The sequence below is a fragment of the Vicugna pacos genome, chromosome X, assembly GCF_048564905.1.
Source record: "Vicugna pacos chromosome X, VicPac4, whole genome shotgun sequence".
In the NCBI taxonomy this organism is placed as follows: domain Eukaryota; kingdom Metazoa; phylum Chordata; class Mammalia; order Artiodactyla; family Camelidae; genus Vicugna; species Vicugna pacos.
In genome coordinates this window covers 32056975-32064904 of record NC_133023.1, presented here as the reverse complement: position 1 = coordinate 32064904, position 7930 = coordinate 32056975, and the positions used below count along the sequence as shown (strand labels likewise).

The following is a 7930-nucleotide window of genomic DNA, read 5'->3' as shown; positions in this document are numbered from 1 at the left end:
GTTTGTTTTGGGGGTGATAAAAATGTTCTAAATTGATCATGGTGATGGTTGCACAACCCTGTGAGTATACTAAAAACCACTGAATGGTTTAAATGGAAGAATTGTATGGTGTGTGAATTATATCTCAATGAAGCCAGAAATAAATAAATAGATGAAAGATAGGTAAGAGCAAACTTCCATGGCATCCTCCAACACTGCCAGGAAAAAAGTCTTAACTGTTTGAGAGAATAGCTCCTGCAGTCAGATTTAATTCAAGTATCAGCCCTACCGAGTCCTTGTGTGGTCTCTGTTAACATGCCTAACCTCTGAGTCTCCGTTTGCTCATCTGTGAAATGGGGATAATAATACCATGCTGTTGTAAAAATTCAGTGTCCATCAAGTACTTAGCACAGTACCAGGGGCATATTAGATGCTTACTACATGTTGCCAATCTTCTTCTGCATCCTCACCAGCCTCATTTCCCATCATTCCTCATCACACAGTCATCTTGTGGTCACCTGCACTGGGCCACGTTCTTCTAAGCTTCCGTGGCTTTGCTGGTGCTGTTCCGTTAGCTGGGAATGCCTTTCCTCTTCTCCAGCTAAGGGCTCCTGCTCACTTCAGAACCCAGTTCAGGAACCGTTTCCTCTGTACACCCTTCTCCAACATTCCCACTGTGCTGAATTCATGAATTCAGTCTCCCCGAACTGCCACGCTTTGTGTACATGTCCTCCTCCCATACTAGGCCGCTGTGTCTTACTTTTCACTCCCAATAGCAACTTAGCTCAGTGCCCAGCCCAGAATAAGCGCTTCATAAGTGGGAACTGGTTGAAGAGTGAACAAAGTTTATCCGACATCGACGGGAGCTATTTCCTTCCCTCCACAGCCCGGATTTGCCTGTGGTTTTGAGCTTGACCATCCAAATTCAAGGATGAGCCCCTGACCAATCCCGACGCAGAACGGTTTACTGATGGAAGCAGTTTTATATACGAAGGGGTGAGAAAGGCCGGCTCTGCCACACTCAGCCTGCAGACAACTGTTGAGTCTGGAGTTCTGCCAGCTCACGCTTCCACCCGAAAGGCCGAGTCGATTGCCTTGACCAGAGCACTCCAGCTGGGAAGGGGATTGAGAACTAATATATATCCTGATTCCAGGTATGGATCCCCAGGGCTCCGTGCCCACGCTGCCATGTGGAAAGAAAGGAGACTACTAACAGCCAAAAGGTCCCCTATAAAACACCAGGCAGAAATCCTAGAACTCCTGGAAGCCGTCCAGCCTCCAAAGGAGGTTACAGTCATTCACTGCAGAGGTCACTAAAGGCAACACCTCCCTTATAGGGGGGAACACCCTGGCTGATAAGGCCGCTAAGACTGCAGTCAAAGAACAACTGGTCCAACAAGATGCAGCTCTCATACCCCTCAGTCCCCTTTCCCCCTTTCCAACAATGCCAGGCTGTACGCCTGGAGAACTCGAGTGGGCTCGTGTAGGGGGCTGGAAGGAGACCACTCAGGGTGACTGACAAAAGATAACAAGCTTCTCACTCCTGGGGCCGAGGAATGGAAAATTAAGCACTTCCACAAATCCTCCCACTTAGGGCGGGACTCCCTATTCAAACTGGTTACTCTGGTGTTCCTGGGTGAGAGACTGTCCCAAACTGTTAAATGTCACCAGGGCTTGCAGACTTTGTGCCTGCAATGACCCAAGAAGCCACCCTATACCTCCACCCTTAACTTGGCCTATACAACTTCAGGGAACCTATCTGGGGGAGACTGGCAAATGGACTTGACCCAAATGCCCCCAATGTAGGGGATGGAGCTAAGTACCGGTATTCATAGACACATTTACAGGATGAACATAAGTTTTCCCTGCTAGGACTGAAAAGGCAACAGAAGTATCCAAGTTTCTGCTTAAAGAGATAATTCCAAGACTCAGGTTACCCAAGAGGCTACAGAGTGGTAACAGACCTTCCTTCACTGCCAAGGTGAACCAACAGGTTTCCTCAGCCCTGGGTATTAACTACCGCCTCCGCTCTTCCTGGAGGCCCCGATCCTCAGGCAAGGTGGAAAAAGCCAATCATATTCTACAAAGAACGCTTGCTAAGCTGTGCCAAGAGACTTCGGAAACTTGGGCCTCCCTCCTCCCTGTAGCCCTTCTACAGACCAGGATGACCCCAAAGGGAATTTTAAAACTTAGCCCGTTTGCAACGACCTACGGGAAGCCCCTTTTGACTTCCGATCTCTTATTTAATGAGGAAACCAACAAATTGGTCTCCTACATCGTTAGCTTGAGCTCCTCCAAGAATACGGAAACAAAGTGCTACCCATCCCCTCAAAAGAAAAGATCGAAGTCTCTGTCCAGTCAGGGGACCCTGTCCTACTAAAAACTTGGAAAGAAAGGTCCCCTGAGGACCAGCAACAACCAAAATGGAAGGGATCGTACCAAGTGTTACTAAGTACCCCTACCGTTGTCAAGCTACAGGGAGTTACTAATTGGGTACATCTGTCTGGAATAAATCCTGTATCTTCTAAGTCCCAACAGGAACCAGAGAGATCTACTCTTGCGAGCCAGGGGAGACCTCAGATACCTGTTCAACAGAACAGATAAGTGACTTCATGCAGCCCTGATGGGTTGGTCTAATAATCCTCGTGTTTCTGACTATCATGCTCATATTCGGCCGTTTTTTCAGAACCCTCTCCTCCTGGCAAATATCTTCTTTGCCCCTGTGGGGTCTGAACAAATTTAGTAATATGATGTCAAAAGCCATAATACTCCTAGTAGGACTTCTGACGGTAGTCACGGCTCAGGGGGAAGGGGAAAATAATGTAAACACAGCTAAAATAGTCGGCAGGGGAGAAAAACTAGTTAATTGTTGGGTCTGCCACAAAAATCCTGGCTTACAGTAATTGTTACATGCACAAATAGGCACACACAACAAGAGCTCCACAAATTCAAACACATGGAAACCCCACTCCCCATACGAGTGCCATGGGCAAAACCATGCCTTGCCTACATTTAACTCTTTTTAAAAAGGTGACTTGTAACTTTTCCGTTAATCATGGCTACTTTTGTTATCCAGAAAACCAGTCATGCTTCCCAAGCCACTATACCTCTAATGGTTGTCTTGGCTGTGGTGAGCCTCTTTGGAACAATCCTTGGCCACCAGATCGTAATATTATTACAGTGTTTTGGAACCTGGAACTGAACTACATTCCCAGTTTCTGTCCACTCCGTATGTGTATAATGAACACCAGACAAAGTTGCCTTTGGGATAGCGATAGAACAGACAAAAAATTGTCAGGCTCTGTGGAAGCGATGAGTAGAACCCTCTTGCTTCAGCATCTTATCTAAGCCGAGGGCATGGAATACTCCTGGACTTAACTATTTTGTACATATTAATGGGCCCTTGTCCACACATTGTGTTCATAAATTGTCCCTTCTGTGGATCTGAATGGCTGCTTGTTAAATTCTCCTATTCCCAGATCTCTTATTGCACCTTCAGGATATGTCTGGATATGTGGCACTTCCCAGAACAAGGGCCCAATGACAAGGGCACCCCAGGGAAAATAATGACCTCTGTGTAAACACTTATCCTTATATCAATAATATGCGGCATGAGCCTATACATTATGACATTTGGTCCCATTCACAGTCACAATAAATAATAATATCCAATACCGTCTTGGAAAGGCCATCGGATTAATATTGGCAGCGATAGCACTGGCAAGGGGGTGGGGAGCTCCACGGGGAGGCTTTGCCTGCCAAGAGGTAACCCTAGAAAATCTAACCAACACTTTAGAGAGCCCAGCCCTGACCACTGGAAATGCCCTAAATAGACTTCCACCTGTTTTGAACTCACTGGCCAATATGGTCAAGGACAACAGATTGGCCTTAGATTACTTGCTGGCCAAGCAGGGTGGCGTTTATGTGGTTATAAACAAAACCTGTTGTACCTATATCAATAATTCAGTCCAAATCAAGATAGACATCAAAAAGATTTATAAACAGGCATCATGATCACACCGCTACAACCAGGGGTCAAACCTTAATGCTATCTGGTTACCATTAAGAGCACCCTCCCTAGCCTCATTTGGTTCCTGCCCCTCCTGGGCCCAGGAATGGTCATACTCCTCCTCCTCCTCTTTGGAACCTGCCTCTTTAACCTCTTGGTAAAGTTCACATCTTCCAGGTCACAACAGTTCCACATCAAAATGGTGGCTATGCGAGAATTCCAGCCCATATCGCCCTCTGACTTAAACAAGAAGCCGTCCTGCCCATGGGACCCCTAGACCAGCCATCCAGAGATTTTTTTAATCCCTGACAGGCAGGGTCAACACGCCTGCCCAGCCCTGAAGCATCTACAGACGGACCATCACCCTTCTGCTTCCCATAAGAATGTGGGAGTAAAATCTGAGGGGCAATGAGACAGGAGGGAAAGGGGCAGAACACAACCACTAGATCAACAAAAAAGAAGGCACGCAGCCGTTGGGATGCGATTAAAGCCAGCTGGAACCAGCTGAAACCAAGGTGGCTTTGAGAATAGTCTGGTCATTGACCTTTCAGCTCATTATAGCTTCACTGTAATACTAAAAATCACTCCCCCTTACACCACGACAGTTCCGAGGCAGACCATAAAAGGCCAAAAAGCGGACAGTGGCCCAATTCCTGGGAAATCCCCACCCCTCCCCAAAACAGCAAGAATATTCCTCCCACTCATTGGCCTGTGAAATTACTCAGCTCAAAAAAACCAGCGACCCACACCCCGGGGCCGCCCGCACTGTGAGACAGTTCACATTCTGCCTATGGAGTATCTCTCGAAAGAAACTCATTTTCCCTTTTCTTTGGCGCACTCTTAATTTCCTCCACAAAACCAAGGACCCTCACGTGGTGGTCCATCCTAAGAACTCCAGCATTTCCCTCTCTTGCAACAGTTTAACGGACGGGGGACTTACCTGTTCGAAGCAAGGTCCTGGAGCGCCGCCCCACCGTGTGCGGCAGACTGTGAGCTGGACCTGGCGGCAGGTTTCACTTCCGGGGGCAGGGGGAGGTTACCACTTATACAGGGGAATTGACATCAGGTGGGCTCATCGGTTACCAGGGAAACCAGTAGAGGGGCGTGCTCCTCCTTGCCCCTTTGATATGCTAACAGGTGGAGATGTTCTAATCTAAAGGTTAGAACAATCACTAGCTGGGGCCTGGGGCAAGTATGTAGGAAGGTCAGTCAGGTGAGTAGGATTGCAGGTGAAGCAGGCACTGGTCGAGCAGAGGATGTACAGAGAGCAAGACAACATCCATCTTGTGTGGCCTGACTATACAACAGTTTACAAGGTTGGGAAGTTGGTGAGTTCGCTCAGGGGTGAGGATGGGGGTGGGTGTTAGGGGCTGTAACTTTTAGGCCAAATGTGACCCTGGAGAAGTTTGTCTGGATGTGAAACTTCACTTGTGCATATTTTGGTTACCCTGATTAAAGTCTGCTGACAGATGGCACAACCTTCCCACAGGTAACTGATGAAAGTCACCTCTACTTTCCTAGGGTGCCAACCTTTTTATGTAATTTCCCTTCTTCTGTAATAATAGAACCTTCATTGTTTAGTGCATAACCAAGTGGGAAAAAAATGACATTTCCTAGCCCCCTCTGCATTTTGGTTTGGTCATGTGACTAAGGTTTGGCCAACAGGATGGGAACAGAGGGTTTTGTACAACTGCCAGAGAGCATTCTGTTTTTTAAATTGAGGGATAGTTGATTCACAATGTTGTATTAGTTTCTGGTGTACAGCATAGTGATTCAGTTGTACATATATATATTCCTTTTCATATTCTTTTTCAATATCGTTTATTATAAGATACTGAATATAGTTCCCTGTGCTCTACAGTAGGTCTTTGTTGTTAGAGAGCATTCTTGATAGAAGATGTGTTTTTCCTCACTCTCTTCCTCCCTCCTGGCTAGAATGTGGATATGCCTGCGTGATAATGTGATTTATAATAAGAAATATGGTTTTGGTTTTCATCTTGTTTCTAGCAGAGAGCTCCTACAACCTCTGGAACTTCCTAAGTGATCAGAGCCATGAAGATGCCTTTTGTTACTCTTAACAAGCCCTTTTCAAGCCCCTCTGTTTAATTAGGTGATTTCGGGAAATCTCCTTGATTAGCCTCAGGATAGAGACTGGTTGCCAAGGGAACCAACCTCTTGAACAGAGGGTTGGAAATTTCAGCCCCACCCCCCAACTTCCTGGGAGCAGCTGGAAGTTGAATTCATCAGCAATGTCACGGATTTAATCAATCACACCTCCGCAAAAACCCAAAAGGACAGTGTTTGGAGAGCTGCCTGGTTGGTGAACAAAAATGCATTCACATCCACACTCCAAACTACATGCGGACAGAAACTCCTGTACTGGGGCCCTTCCAGACCTTGCCCTATGTATCTTGTCCATCTGGCTGTTCATTTGCATTTTTTAATATCCTTCCTAGTAAATGGATGATCTAGTAAGTAAACTGTTTTCCTGAGTTCCATGAGCCATTCTAGCAAATTAATCAAACTCAAGGAGGGGGGTCAGTGGAAACTCCAATCTACAGCCTATCAGACAGAAGCACAGGTGACAACCTGGATTTGTGACTGGCATCTGAAGTAGGGGCAGGGGGAAGGGCTGTCTTGTGGGACTGAACCCTTAGACTGTAGGATCTGATGCTGTCTCCAGGCAGATAGTGTCAGAACTGAGTTGAATTGTAGGACACCCAGCTGATGTCACAGAATTGCCTGGTGTGAGAAACATTACCATTCATTTGGTGACCAGAAGCACCAGGAGTGAAGTATTTAGTAGAGGAGAAACACACAGGAATGTATTTTCCCTCAGAGTTGGCTGGTGCTCCGGCAGCCCTCTTGGGTCATGAGATGACTGTGAGAAGAGAAACCACCCAGAGGACCAATAATACAGGCAGAATCTGGGTCCTTAGGAGCTTTGTGGAGCCACACGTGCTCCAGACTTTGAAGAGTAGCATAATACGCCACCCCAAAATATGCCTCTTGGCCATGTTAAAAAACAAAACCCAACTAAGTAAATTGTGAAGATCTTACTGGCTTTATTCAATGATTCATGAATCAAGCAGCATCCCATCTAGCAGACTGAAAGGTGCTCTGAGGAGCTGTACAAAATAAAAGGCTTTTATGGGTAGAACAAGGAAGTTACTAGCAAAGAGTGGATTGTGGCAAGGTCACGTTCCTGTGGGGAACCGTAGGGGTCCGTCAGACAGATTATCTCACTAGTGCTGGTCTGATTGGTTTAAGATTCTTTTCCTGGGAGTGGTTAAAACTGTATTTAAATGAGGTATTAAGTCTCCGTTTGGTGACTTGGGTTTAGCACAGATGACTCCATTTTGAGCCCACTGTCTTTTTTTTTTTAACAGCTATAAGGATTATTTAGAGCTGATTACTTTGAGAAGTGAGACAAAGGAGAAGCTCTGAAAACAGAAGCTACCCTTTTGCAAAAGACGTCACATTTATAAGGAAAATCTCCATTTGTAAGGGTCTCCCTCTCTGTACCAGGAAGAGGAGGATGAGTAAATCACAAGCGACTCTCATCAGTGAGTAAAAAAGGCACCAACTTCAATCTGCATAACAACCTTGGCCTTGTTTGCCATGCTCTTCCTGGTTACCCCCTAGAGCTACCCCCTTCAACACCCTTCTTTCTTTTGTCTTTAGCTGTAGATGATACTGAAACTGGTCAGGCCACCTCAGGGAGTCACTCTGTTTCCCTGGGTCTCTCCCAGGCATACAGGACATACACATGTTAATAAACTTCTAGTTGTTTTTCTCTGTTAATCTGTCTTTTTTTTCTGTCTTTTATTACAGGGGTCTCAGCTAAGAATTCAGAGGGGTAGAAGGAAAAAATTTTTTCCTCCCCTATAACTTCCCTGGGACTTGATCATGAGAGAGAAATAAACTACCCTGTTTAAGCCA

General features: G+C 46.1%; 1 long non-coding RNA gene across 1 annotated transcript; it reads left to right on the top strand.

The window, feature by feature from the left end:
* Positions 1–5138: 5138 nt before the first annotated feature.
* Positions 5139–7930, top strand: LOC140691893 (uncharacterized). Its single transcript, XR_012067515.1, has 3 exons — positions 5139–5316; positions 7378–7554; positions 7823–7930. It is a non-coding gene; the product is annotated as an uncharacterized lncRNA (long non-coding RNA).